The following is a 15,163-nucleotide window of genomic DNA, read 5'->3' on the forward strand; positions in this document are numbered from 1 at the left end:
GACGCTCTGGTGACAACTTGGGTGGTCAGATCGGTCTATGTGTTTCCTCCTCTTCCTATCATACCCAAGGTGTTGAGAATAATACGAAGAAGCAGGGTCAGAACAATACTAATTTTTCCGGATTGGCCACGGAGGACTTGGTATCCGGAGCTGCAAGAGTTGCTCGCAGGGGATCCGTGGCCTCTTCCTCTAAGGCAGGACCTGCTGCGGCAGGGGCCCTGTCTGTTCCAAGACTTACCGCGGCTGCGTTTGACGGCATGGCGGTTGAACGCCGGATCCTAGCGGAAAAAGGGATTCCGGAGGAAGTCATTCCTACCCTGATCAAGGCTAGGAAAGACGTGACGTTAAAACATTATCACCGTATATGGCGGAAATATGTTTCTTGGTGTGAGGCCAGAGCTGCTCCTACGGAGGAGTTCCATTTGGGCCGTCTACTCCACTTCCTTCAAACAGGAGTGACTTTGGGCCTAAAATTAGGGTCCATAAAGGTCCAGATTTCGGCCTTATCCATTTTCTTTCAAAGAGAATTGGCCACTATTCCTGAAGTACAGACCTCTGTGAAGGGAGTGCTGCATATTCAGCCTCCCTTTGTGCCTCCGGTGGCGCCTTGGGATCTTAGCGTGGTGTTACGTTTCCTCAAGTCACCTTGGTTTGAACCACTCAAAACTGTGGAGTTGAAATACCTCACGTGGAAAGTGGTCATGTTGTTGGCGTTAGCTTCGGCAAGACGTGTTTCCGAATTGGCGGCTTTATCACATAAAAGCCCATACTTGGTTTTTCACGTGGATAGGGCAGAGTTGAGGGCTCGCCCTCACTTTCTGCCAAAAGTGGTCTCATCTTTTCATGTGAACCAACCTATTGTCGTGCCTGTGGCTACACGGGACTTGGAGGATTCCGAGTCCCTGGATGTAGTCAGGGCTTTGAAGATTTATGTGACCAGAACGGCTAGAATCAGGAAGACTGAAGCTTTGTTCGTTCTGTATGCGGCCAACAAGGTTGGCACTCCTGCTTCAAAGCAGACTATTGCTCGCTGGAACTGTAACACGATTCAGAAGGCGCATTCTACGGCAGGATTGCCGTTACCGAAATCGGTTAAGGCCCACTCCACTAGGAAAGTGGGCTCTTCTTGGGCGGCTGCCCAAGGGGTCTCGGCATTACAGTTGTGCCGAGCAGCTACTTGGTCGGGGACAAACACCTTTGCAAAGTTCTATAAGTTTGATACCCTGTCTGAGGAGGACCTCCTGTTTGCTCAATCGGTGCTGCAGAGTCATCCGCACTCTCCCGCCCGTTTGGGAGCTTTGGTATAATCCCCATGGTCCTTACGGTGTCCCAGCATCCTCAAGGACGTTAGAGAAAATAAGATTTTTCTTACCGGTAAATCTATATCTCGTACTCCGTAGAGGATGCTGGGCGCCCGTCCCAAGTGCGGACTTCTTCTGCAAGACTTGTATATAGTTATTGCTTACATAAGGGTTATGTTATAGTTTTTCGGTGGAACCGTGGCTATGTTGTTGTTCATACTGTTAACTGGGTAAGTTTATCACAAGTTATACGGTGTGATTGGTGTGGCTGGTATGAATCTCGCCCTTAGATTTACAAAAATCCTTCCTCGTACTGTCCATCTCCTCTGGGCACAGTTTCCCTAACTGAGGTCTGGAGGAGGGGCATAGAGGGAGGAGCCAGTGCACACCCAGAGTCCAAAGCTTTCTTAAAGTGCCCTATCTCCTGCGGAGCCCGTCTATTCCCCATGGTCCTTACGGAGTCCCAGCATCCTCTACGGACTACGAGAAATAGATTTACCGGTAAGTAAAATCCTTTTTTTTTTTTTAACACTTTGATCAGCTTGTGTGTCCATCGGACACACATAGCTGATCACTGGAGCCAGGTACCGCTCAGCTTTCCCTGCCAGGGGCAGAGAAAGCTGGGCAAATGCCTGCCTATCGCAGTGCTGCCCTGTGATGTCGCCAGCCTGAGTTGGCAAGATTATCACAGGGCACACTGCGGATTTTTTTCACATTTTTTTTTGTAAATCTGGTCAGATCGCGTTTCCCATTATAAGTATGGGGAATGCGATGTGGCTTACTAAAAAAAAGTGAATTAAAGGGTTTGGAGCAGTTTTTAATGAAAACTGCTCCAAATGTCCTTTAATACATTCAGGTGATACTAAAATAATGTGAAAAGGGCGTGAAAACACCCTTTTCACATTATTTTAGTAAAAATAATGTTAATAAATAGACCTTTAAATTTTCCTCTCTGGCTGCCAGAGTGCCCAGCTGTAGAAAGGGTCACCTCTACCCAGACCCCAGTCGGCATGTTCTGTGGCCCCCCGCCTCTACCCTGGCTTGTTTTCTGGCTGGCTCACTGCAGCGGCGCCCTCCCTCCCCCGCACCATCTCACCCGGTGGCTAGTTGTCTGCTGGCCGGGGGCTGACCGGCTGCTCACTGCATCGCACCCTCCCATCCACCGGCTAGTTGTCTGCTGACCCGGAACTGGCCGGCTGCTCACTACAGCAGGGATCCCCCGTACCGTCCCACCCGGCTCCTGCCTAAGGGGTGCCTGGCTGCAGGGAAAATGCTGCAGCCGCGATCCCCGCTCCCCCCCCCCTTCACCGCCGGGGTTGCCCAGTGGCAGAGATTACACTTAGGGCGGCTTCCCCTCCCTCTGCAGCCGCGTTCCCCTAACCCCTGCTTGCACAAGCTTGTGCAGAGATTCAGAAGCTGTTCACTTTCTCAGTATGGTGAATTGTTTCACCATCAAACTCCAGAAAAAAATGCTTTTCTGGGGTTTGATGAATGTCAAACTCCTGCGGAGTGTAACCTTTTAGTGATAATGAATATGCGCCAAAATACCATCCAATCAGCTCCTAACAGCCATGTCACAGGCTGTGTTTGAAAAAATGACAGTTAGGAGCTGATTGGCTGGTACTTTAACTCCTTCCACTATCTCCACCCAAGGCTTAGTAAATAGACCCCTCTGTCTTGTGTGACGTATGCGACTGCCCGGCTGAATAGGTTTCCTGGAAATTGTATTTAAAAGTCAGTAATTATGTCTTTCTTCAAAACACTGGTAACCACCTACAAATCAACCTGTGCAACCAGACTGTTGCATCCATTTATTACTGCGAGTCTGTGATCTGTAGTGCGTTGTTATGACAACTACATAGTGGTTTCAGAGTTTTGTGGAGTAATAAGTAATTGTTTTGTGTTGTCATGGTTTGTTAATGCATACATAAGGGTTGTTTTTTTTGTAGCTGTTGTTGTTGTTTTGTTGTTGCTGTTGAGGTCTGCTGTGTGTAAGTGACTTGCATACTTACGTTTAAACAATACTTGCCTGCCTTCAGTCTTCTAGTCCTTTGTCAGAGTCGGTCAGCCCCCTGCATCTGCCCACTTCTAGTGAAATGGAATGGGAGGAGGGTTGCGATGATATCAAACTGCTTTATCAATTCCCCCCTCCCCCTGCATATATCAGTATAGATCATAGTTACCGACATTCTGGCTGCTCTCTGTGGGAGAGAGCAGCCAGGTCGGCTCAGAGGGCGGGCAGGGGAGGCTGTGACGTAGGAGAGGGGGTGGGCTGTAGGCGGGACAGGGGCGGAGCAAGGGTGGGGCGGGGCGGGTGGAGCAAGGGCGGGGCCACAATGACGAAACCCTTAAGCCACGCCCCGCTCTGTAATGCCGCGATCACCGGCATTACACTGCAGGGGGCGTGGCTATGATGACGCGATTCAGCAAGAATCACGTCATCGACTGCCCGGACCGGCCACTTTACACACTAAGTGGGCGGACGGGCAGGGGGGACCCCGTGAATCGGGAGACTTGCCTGCTCTTCCGCGGGGCCGGGAGGGTCACCCGATTTTCAGGAGCATCCCGGCCATTCCGGGAGAGTAGGCAAGTATGGTATAGATGTGGTAGCCAGGGCTACAGTTTATACTACACGGTGTAATATACATGGGAAATTGCAGTGAGTGGATAGAAGCAAGATAATAGGTCTTATCAGTAGAGTATTTGTAAAGGGATTCGGTCTCTAGGTCGACAAGACTCAGGTCAACAGTGTCTAGGTTGACCACTATTGGTCGACAGTAAGTAGGTCGACATGGTTTCTAGGTCGACAGGGACTCGCGAGCCATGCGAGGGGACACGGTGCTCTAATTGGGGCTCCCCGTCACTCTACGAAGAAACCGACACCAAATTAAAAAAACAAACCCATGTCGACTTTTTATCACGACGACCTAGTACAAGTCTATTCTGTCTAACATACCACACCCATTTGTAAAGTCTCAGTGCGGGGACGTCATGGGTTAAGGGGGGTACTCACGGAGCGATATTCTAAGCAATCTGACTAGATTGCTTAGAATATCAGCATTATCGCTCCGTGTGTAACCCCTACAGCGATAGCAATGCGCAGCCCCGCGCATCGCTATCGCTGCTGCTAGATTGGCCTGCCGTGCAGGCCAATCTAGCGGGTCGCTCACTTCACCCGCTTGGTGAAGTGAGCGGCCCCCCCGTCTCCCCCCGCACGCTCAGCACAGATCGCGCTGTGCTGAGCACCGGGAGAGATGTGTGCTGAGTGGTTCGCTCAGCACACATCTCTCCCGCATCGGCCCGTCTATATGGGCCTTAAATCTAGCAACTGTAGGCTAACATCTCTGTGAGATAATTCTGTCACCTTGGGCATACCTCCCAACTTCTGTTATCGTGAGCAAGGGACATGCCGCGCCGGAGTCGCGACCATATCCGGAAAGTGGGCAGGGCCTCACTAAAACGGATGGGCCTCTGGAACCCCATTTTTGATATTTTGGAGGTATGCCCAGCGCTCCCCCAGCAGCCCCTTCCTCTGTGGGAAATATAAATCTTGCCCGCATGGGTTTTCATGTAATAAGACCTTTGTAGGAGTGATAAAAAAAAAAGAATATAAATAAGGGCTTTATAAATTGTAATACCACCTTTGTTGTTTATATGTTAATTTGTGAATGCGGAAAAAGGTACATGGGAACGCAACGAGATCATTAAAGATCAGGATGTTAGAAAATATGAGGAATGTTAGAAGTATTATTGATAATCATAGTGTTCCCACACGCAAACATATATACAGTAAATATTTACACACACATATGTGGCATACTGGAATGTTAGGAGACAAGAGATATTGGAAAGTTCCAAAAGACTTTTAATTCTTATCAGTGAGTGGGGAAGTTTATGGCCCCAAAACCAGTTCTGGCAGACCCTGCAACATGTAAGAGGTTAGGACAGGAAGTGTAGGGGGTTTTAGGACAAGGAACAAGACACAGGCTAGAATTCAGTGTGAGCTGAGGACTGAGATGGAGGGCACAGGCTAGTGTCCAGGAGAAACGCAGTCTGGGGACTGTGGAACAAGCATGGTACTCCACAGTCCCTGGCATTATGGAACAGCATGTAGGTGCTGCTAGGAAGAGCAAGAGATATCCAGATTTGCAGTGTGAGAGCAGCTACAGCATGAACAATCAGTGGAAGAAATAAAGGGGATCTTCACCTTCAGGGGTACCCAAGAAGCAGGACGGGAGGTGTGAGTCTGCGGGGAGAGGACGAGCTGGGTGAGTGGTAGGAAACCACGTTTGGCGGAAGGCCCCCAGTAACGTGTCCATGAGAGATCCCGTTTAGATAGAGCCCCTAGCGAATGGGGGAGAACACACTGAAATGAATCTCAGTTTGCGGAAGCCGCAATACTGATTCCCAGAGACTGCGCTGGTATGTACTGTACTGTAATGCTGTCACATTATTGTTAATGCTGTTATTGCCAGTAAAACAAATGTAAGGAAATGTAACCTGAAGTAACCCATATGAATATTACGCTGGAGAGAAGAACAAGGAGTTAAATGTTATTGTCAACAATCCCCAGCAAGCTGTACTGAGTCTGCTAATTATCATATAGGAATATCATGAATGCCTAGCCATAGGTATGTCTAGTGTATTAAATATTATTAGCAGATTTATTCAAGTTTTATTTGTAGTTATTTGGGGAATGTGTAATGGTTTCATCCCTACACACCATTTGTTTGTTTAAGTTTTATTGCTCCAAATGGGTGATGGGCTAGGGGAGGGTCCAATCAATCAATGTGCTTACATACACATGTTTGGGCTTTATATTAGTGTGTAGTGTTTAGCTGAATTAGTGTAGCTGAATCTTTGTGGGGAGAAAGATTTCAAAGGGAGAAAATTTCTAAGGGTTTCGTCTGGGACTTATACTGGACTTTAACTGGACGGAAACTGCATGGAAACTCCAAACAAAAGCAAATAAATCATCACAATCCACCAATACTTGGACTACAGCTACAAATGTTTGTACACACCTATTGTTCTCCAAACCTCACTTACCCAGGAAACTATACATTCACTTTCTGCAAAAACACCTGCAATACAACTTTTACTCTGACCCTGCAAATACCTGGAAAACAAATGTTTTATTGAGAAGCATATTTGATGAAGTAACACTGACTTGTGGTTTGCCAACACTGTGTAATTTTCCATCTAACATCAACAAATATTTGATTTACTGGTAATCTGTAGATATTAACATCATTTTAAATACAGGTTGAGTATCCCTTATCCAAAATGCTTGGGACCAGAGGTATTTTGGATATGGGATTTTTCCGTATTTTTGGAATAATTGCATAGCATAATGAGATATTATGGTGATGGGACCTAAATCTAAGCACAGAATGTATTTATGTTACATATACACCCTAAACACACAGCCTGAAGGTCATTTTAGCCAATATTTTTTGTAAGTTTGTGCATTGAACAAAGTGTGTGTACATTTGCACAATTCATTTATGTTTCATATACACCTTATATACACAGCCTGAAGGTCATTTAATACAATATTTTTAATAACTGTGTGTATTAAACAAAGTTTGTGTACATTGAGCCATCAGAAAACAAAGGTTTCACTTTCTCACTCTCACGCAAAAAAGTCCGTATTTCGGAATATTCCGTATTTCGGAATATTTGGATATGGGATACTCAACCTGTACTTGCAAATCGTATTTCTTTCTGCAAACTTCACTGCTCTCTCATACAGCCACCACTCCTCCTCCTATTCTAATTTTACTACCAGTTTACACCCCATCCACACTATGGCCAGGCTGGCAACCCCCATTACTCATTGTCTTTCTAATCCTTTATTCTGTCCCCTGTTACCACCTCTATCCCTCTCTCCCAGTCTCCTACATCTCATCCTCTCTCCTCTCCTCTGTCTGCCTCCCTACCCCTCTTCTGTTTCCCCATTGCAATTCACTTCTGCCCTTCACACCATTTATACCCCACCACTCAACCCTGCTCTCTCCCTCCTGCCTGTCTCCTCACCTCTCCTCCACCAGTATCAAACTGCACTCCCTCCCTGTCTCACTCATGCAGTCTCCCTTCCTAGCCAAGGCCCCAGCACCATCATCACACCCTCTTTATCCTTTCCTTCCAAATTACTCCTACCTCAACGCTACAGCAATCCTGATAATCTCATTCACATCTCTCCCACAAACTCCTACCCCCTATCCTGTGCACTCTGGAATGCCAGATCTATTTGCAGCAAACTGGCCCCCACTCATGACCTTTTCATTTCCAACTCCCTGCACCTACAGAAACCTGGATTACTCCTCATGACACCACTTCTCCTGCTGCTCTCTCTGCTGGGGGTCTCACATTCTCACACACACCCCGACCCGGGGGTCGCCATGGGGGTGGTGTTGGGATCCTTTTACCCTCAAGCTACACATACCAACTCATACCTCCAGAACCTTCTCTTACATTCTCTACATTTGAGGTCCATGCAATACGCCTCTACCAACCTACTAATCTTCGAGTTGCTGTAATTTACCGTCCACCTGGCATTTCCTCCAAATTCCTCGACAACTTTGCTTCCTGGCTACCTCACTTCCTCTCTTCTGACATTCCCTCCATTAATCTAGGTGATTTCAACATCCCTATCGATAACCCCACAAAATCACCTGCCTCTAAACTCCTTAACCTCACCTCTTCACTCGGTCTCTCCCAGTGGACCACCTCACCCTCCCATGTGAACGGGAGCACGCTGGATCTGGTTTTCACTCACCGCTGTGATATTTCTGATTTCTCCAATTCCCCTTTTCCCCTCTCTGACCACCACTTGCTCTCTTTCAACTTATCTATCTCTGCTTCCCCATCTTTCCCTCCTAAGGCTACCATCACGAAGCGTAACATTGAGGCTATTGACACCTCATCCCTATCCTCCCTGTTTGACTCCCTTCTCTCTCCTCTTCTCTCTCTCACATGCCCTGAACAAGCCACATCCCTATACAATGCATCTCTTACTTCTGCCCTTGACTCTGTTGCTCCGCCAACCACTATTCACCCTCGCAGATCAACACCTCCACCCTGGCACACCAAATGCACCAGATATCTACAAAAATGCTCACGTACTGCAGAGCGACAGTGGAGGAAATCACGCTCTAAAGCAGACTTCCTCCATTTCAAATTCATGCTCTCATCCTTCAGTACTGCCCTTTCCCTTGCTAAACAATCATACTTCAAAATCCTCATTTCTACCCAGTCTTCCAACTAGTGATGAGCGGATTCGGTTTTACTCGGTTCTCAAAACCGAATCTTATTGGCTCACTGATGTCACGTGTTTTGGATAGCCAATAAGATTCGGTTTTGAGAACCGAGTAAAACCGAGTAAAACCGAATCCGCTCATCACTACTTCCAACCCCCGGCGCCTCTTTGCCACTGTTAACTCCCTCCTCTGCCCACCACCACCTCCTCTCCCTTCCTCATTGTCTGCTCTTGACTTTGCCACTTATTTCACATCCAAGATTGACTCCATACGTCTGGATATCACATCCCACCAGACCAGCAACCAGCCACCACCCATCCCTTGCCACCCCTCCCCTTCCCTCTTACCAACTCTGACATCTTTCTCCCATGTATCTGGCGAGGAAGTCATGGCCCTCATCCGTCCCCCCCCCACAACCTCCCCGCTCGACCCTATCCCCTCCCACCTCCTCCGCCCTAACACTCTCTCCAACTATCGACCCATCTCTCTCCTCCCCTTTGCCTCCAAACTTCTTGAGCGTATTGTCTATAATCGCCTCACTGCCTTTCTTTCCTCTCACTCACTGCTTGACCCATTCCAGTCTGGTTTCTGTTCTCTCCACTCCACTGAAACTGCCCTCACAAAAGTCTGCAATGACCTCCATGCAGCCAAATCTAAGGGCCACTACTCTCTGCTTATTCTTCTTGACCTCTCTGCTGCTTTTGACACTGTGGACAACCCTCTCCTTCTGCAAATCCTTCACGCTCTTGGTCTGCGTGATACTGCCCTCTCCTGGCTGTCCTCCTACCTCTCTGATCGTTCCTTCTCTGTCTCCTCTCATGATACTACCTCCCCCCCACTTCCACTAACTGTTGGTGTCCCCCAAGGCTCTGTTCTTGGTCCTCTCCTTTTCTCCCTCTATACGTCCTCTTTAGGTGAACTCATTCGTTCTTTTAACTTCCAATACCACCTCTATGCTGATGACACTCAAATCTACCTCTCCTCCCCTGATCTCTCCACGGCTCTCCTCACTCGGACCTCAAACTGTCTTTCTGCTATCTCTTCCTGGATGTCTCAGCGCTTTCTTAAACTCAACATGTCTAAGACTGAGCTGATCATCTTCCCACCCTCCCGCACAGCCTCACCTCCCACAATCTCATTATCCATTGATGGCACGACTATCTCCCCTAGCCCCCAAGTACGCTGTCTTGGCGTAATCCTTGACTCCTCCCTCTCCTTCAAACCACACATTCAGCACCTCTCACAAACCTGTCATTTTCATCTCAAAAACATTTCTAGAATCAGACCTTTTCTCACCCAGGTTGCCACTAAGATCATTATTCACTCACTGATTATTTCCAGACTGGACTACTGTAATCTCCTCCTAACTGGCCTCCCTGACAATTACCTCTCTCCACTCCAATCTATTCTCAATGCTGCTGCCCGGCTCATCTTCCTCACCAAACGCACTGCGTCTACCTCCCCTCTCCTACAGGCCCTTCACTGGCTTTCCTTCCCTTTCAGAATCCAATTCAAACTTCTCACACTCACTTACAAAGCTCTCACCCACTCCTCTCCCATCTACATCTCTGACCTTATCTCCCTTTACTCTCCCACCCGTCCTCTTCGCTCTGCTAATGCACGCCGACTCTCCTGTCTTCTGATTACTTCCTCCCACTCCTATCTCCAAGATTTTTCACGTGCTGCTCCCTTTCTCTGGAATTCTTTACCTCTCCCCCTCAGACTCTCCACCTCTCTACAAAACTTCAAACGGGCTCTTAAGACCCATTTATTTACCAAACCTAGTCAAATCTCAACCTAACCCTCTGTTCCATGCTCTCTATGTACCCCATCTGTGTCACCCCTGTCTGTCTACCCCTCCCCTTAGAATGTAAGCTCTCACGAGTAGGGCCCTCTTCCCTCATGTGCTTATACTTTTCTTACTTTAATAATCCTCAACTGCCCAGATCCCGCAGTTTTTTGGCCACCTGGAACTTATCTCTATGTTTACTGGTGTAGTTATGCTTAGTTGCCCTGTACTTGTCCTATATTGTCTTCAACTGTAAGTCACTGTTTTCCTGTTTTGATTATGTGCATATGTACTCTGTAATTGGGCGCTGCGGAACCCTTGTGGCGCCATATAAATAAAGGATAATAATAATAATAATAAATTGTCGTGATAACTCTGACTGAACTGTGAATAAACTGTCTGCTTATGTGATACGGATGGCCTGGCGTGACAATGCTTGTAAAAACACTGATGGACCTGCCGCTGCCCGGCTATCACAACTATATATATATATATATATATATATACACACACACACACACACACACACACACACACACACACACATAAATACAGTATATACACATATATATATATGTGTATATATTAGAGATGTGCGGCTCTGTGCGGTTTTGGTTCTAAGTCCACTTTCGTGTTTTGGTTTTGGCTTGGTTTTGCCAAAACCACCCTTTCGTGTTTTGGTTTTGGTTTTGGAGCTGGATGATTTTTGAAGAAAACATAAAAACAGCTAAAATCAAAGAATTTGGGGGTAATTTTGCTCCTACGGTATTATTAACCTCAATAAACTTCATTTCCACTCATTTCCAGTCTATTCTGAACACCTCACACCTCACAATATTGGGGTATATTTACTAAGCTCCCGATTTTGACCGATTTGGTGTTTTTTATTCAAAGTGTCATCTCGGGAATTTACTAAGCACAAATCTCGGCAGTGATGAGGGCATTCGTATTTTTATTATGGCTGTGTAGTAAAAATACGAATTAATACACCATCGGTCAAACGCGGCTGTTTAGGTATAGAAGTCGGTCATTTACTAAGCATTCGTATTTGAAATCTCTACCGTGAAAATGGAATTGCGGCCGCAAAAAATTACTAATCGTACAAAAAGCCTAAAGAAAAGTAGACCTGCTTTTGAGAAGCGTGTTTACATGTGTTGTCAATTCTACATTAGTCATGTCACAACTGAGGGTTTTAGCTGACAGGAGGAAGCCTCAGTTGTAGGGGCTGAGAGGAACTTAAACCGGGGAGGTTTAATCAGACCCCAGGATATGTAAGTGTTAAAAGGAAACCCGAAGGTGTGACCATGACAACCAGGTAAATGTAAATTAAAAGTTTATTGACAAACTCCGTGTAACAACAGACAGCAAATACTAAAAATGGCAATGATAAATAATATGATTCCTGGAGCACTCTGACCATGAAATGGTTACACAGGACACTGGTAGGTTAAGAACAGTTGTTAAAGTCCTTAGATGGAATAACCTTACCAGGCCTGGCTGTAGTAGTGAAGATATTCAAGGAACATGCCAGTAGATGGAACAGATGAAGCTGGTAACTTGAATCAGCTGTTGTAATTGCTGGATAGAACCAGCCAGGTGGGAAGACACGGAGTGGATGCGGAATGGAATAAGCCAGATGATAAAGTCACTGAATGAATGCTGGGTGGAACCAGCCAGGTGATGAAACACGGAGTGAATATAATAAGATGCTAGGGAGCGTGGAAACAGAGGAGTTGAAGGATGATTACCGGTGGTAGTGGATACTGCTGGAAGCAGATGAAATAGCTGGAAGCTGGAAACTGGATCAGCCACGGAGGACTGCAGAGTCAGGCTGCACCGCAGGATGGTAGGCAGGTGCGGGTCTCTTTAGTGGATGCTGGAGACAGGAGCTGGAACCTGGAAACACAACCACAGGAGAGAGACTGGAACAAGGTATGACAAACAAAGCACTGACCATTTCCTGGCCCAGGCACAGGATACTTATACCTGCAGCAATGCAGGTATTGGCTGGGCAATTATGCAGATTTCCAGGCAGTGGATTGGAGGAACTGAAGCATGTGATTGAATCCAACATGGCTGCGCCCATGTTAGAACTTGGAGGGAAAACTGGTTTAGGAAACCATGTGGAAACATAACTGCAATGGCGGCGCCGGCCGCAGAGGACAGGAGACACCAGACTGAGAAATGTATGCTGATACTCGTGGATGACAACCTGCACCTATAACACAGGAGCGGCGGCGGAGGCCGCGGAGAACGGGAGACGCCATGCAGGATTCAAACATGGCGCCGCTGTGACAGCATCTCAGCGTGACAGGAGGGATGTGCAGTATGTGGACACAGATGAGATCCGGCCTTGGAACGCTGAGCGAGCCTCAGGAGACATCTGAAAGGCAGGTAATGGCGTCCAGATACCCGGATCGTGACAAGTCACACCTGACTTTTTGGACCTTTAAAAGGGGCCCCAACACTTTTTTCACCACTCTCAATCTGAAATGTCTGCTACTGTGTGTAGTACTGCTGTCTTGTTTGCTGGGGGATACCTGACACAGCTCCATGAGGCTACAATAAACCCAGGCCAGGAAAATCAACAGGGTAAGCAGGTTGTACATGTTCCGCGTAGGCTGGCCATGGCTTGTTTTTTTAGTGGGCGTTTAAACGATAACAAAATTGCAGATGACCATGTTATACAGATGCTCACACTAAATGTAAATAATATTTTCCCTCTGTATGACCTTGTCAAACTGAACCTAGGCTCCCGTTCTTTGGGGTAGCCCCCCGCACCCCCGGAAGAGTTAGCAGGTCTCCCGCATCCTGCTCGCACCTTAGTGATGCGAGCAGGATGGAGAGATAACCTCCCGCATTCGCAGGTCCGTCGGGTGGTGAAGGGGATAAAATGACGCAAATCACGTCATTTTAGCCCCGCCCCTTTCCGGCGGACCTGCAAATAGCGGCATTTTCCGATGTGGGGGTGGGGCTTAGTTATGTCACAATCCGGCCCCGCCCCCCGAAGATACCTGCAGCATCTCCTCTCCGGGCTTCTCCTGGAGAGGAGAAATAAAATGTAGGTAAGTATGACCTAGACCTTGAGACAGTACGCTCTCGCTCTGTCTCAGGCCTGCACAAACTCCTGCCTGTGTTGCACTTTATGGCTACTGGCAGCTTCCAGCCTGTGACTGGCGATGTAATTAGTATCTCACAGGCCACCTTTTAAAAATATTTAATGCAGGTGAGTTAAAACATACATACACGTCTATGTCTAAGTGGTGCTTCTGTAATGTAATAGAAAACAGTATTGTATTGACACTCACCTTTAATTTTTGAATGGCCACTCAGGTTTTGGATGTCTTGGATGGCTACATAGATGCCTCTCTCTGCTTCCCTACCCAGGAGTCGCAGTGGTATGTAGTCAGGGTAGCTTTATCTGATCTTGCGGCCATGGACAATGTGCTGGGTGACATAGATTAGACACATGTTGAGCTGAGGACACCTAGGGGCAGGCAATATATTTCTAACAATCCACATCTGGCCCAAGACACTAATGTGCATGTGGTTTGTGGAGCTAATTAAACAATACACATATTGCATGTTCACAATTTATTAATTTTAACACACAAATTTTTGTGACAAATCAAAAAGTAAAAACATTGTAATGGTCAACACATTCTGACCAATCATTATTATTTTTATTTTTTTTGTGTGCTGGGTGCCGAGGATTGTGCTGGCTCGTTGGTGCGGGTTCGACTTGAGCGTCGGACTGGGGAATGAACTGGGGTGTGGCTTGGTGTCGTTGTCCCAGAACTAGATGTGGCATGGTGTGATGCCAACACACTAAGGCTTTAACTTAGATTGTTCAAGCTTGCTGTGAGCTGAGTATTAGCGGCAGTGTTGTTAGCTATCATGCGTGATAGGTTGTCATTGATCATTTGGTTGTGTTGTATGATCTGGATAAGTGATTGTTGCTGCCGCTGCTGATCATCCAAGATGCGTTGTAGGTTTGTTTGCATTTGGCTGTTGTCTGCCCTCATCTGCTCCATGGAGTTAGCGATTCTGCCCACCTGCACTATAAGTCTGCCTGAGTTGCGACTCAGTCTAGGCAAATGATGGGGCAGACTTGACAGGTATTGGCTGTGGGTGGTGAGGCACGCGTAGTGTTGCGCCTGTTGTGCCGACCAACAGCTCCAAAACTCAGGGCCCATTTGTGTGTCAACTTGTGTTGTGCTCAATTGGGGGCTGTGGGATGTTTGGGGTGGTTGGGGTATGTCCTGCGGCGTGGTTGGCTGAGTCGGATCGATGGGCTGCAGATGGAGTGTGAAGGTCTCCTGGTCACGTTCCTGCTGGGCATCCTCGGTGATGATGGCTGGGTCTGTATGGGGTTGAAGACAGCCACTATTTAGTAAATATGTAGCATTGGTCTTACTATAGCTTTACGTCAACATGCATTACTTCTTAATATTAATGTTGTAATTGCTAAATAGATTGTGGCATAACCTTAACTATGTTGCTCACCTTTTTTTTTTAAATATGTGGCTTCTAACGTTCACTACTCAGTTGTTTAAATTTTTTGCGAATAGTAGGATTCTGAGCCATAATTACTGTTTAAACACGAAGAACTCTAACAAATACAAAGTACTACATTTACATATTGGGTATGAAGCTTCCTTTGGAACAACACACACAATACAATAAATGTGTTGACCAATACACTCATACATTGTTCAAGGCAGTCAGTGGTCTGTCAAAAACGTAAACAAATAGAGTGGCCTAAAATGTACACATTAACAATGGATGAAAAAGTATTAAGGTGCTCTATG

The sequence above is a fragment of the Pseudophryne corroboree genome, chromosome 5 (genome assembly GCF_028390025.1).
Source record: "Pseudophryne corroboree isolate aPseCor3 chromosome 5, aPseCor3.hap2, whole genome shotgun sequence".
Lineage (NCBI taxonomy): Eukaryota > Metazoa > Chordata > Amphibia > Anura > Myobatrachidae > Pseudophryne > Pseudophryne corroboree.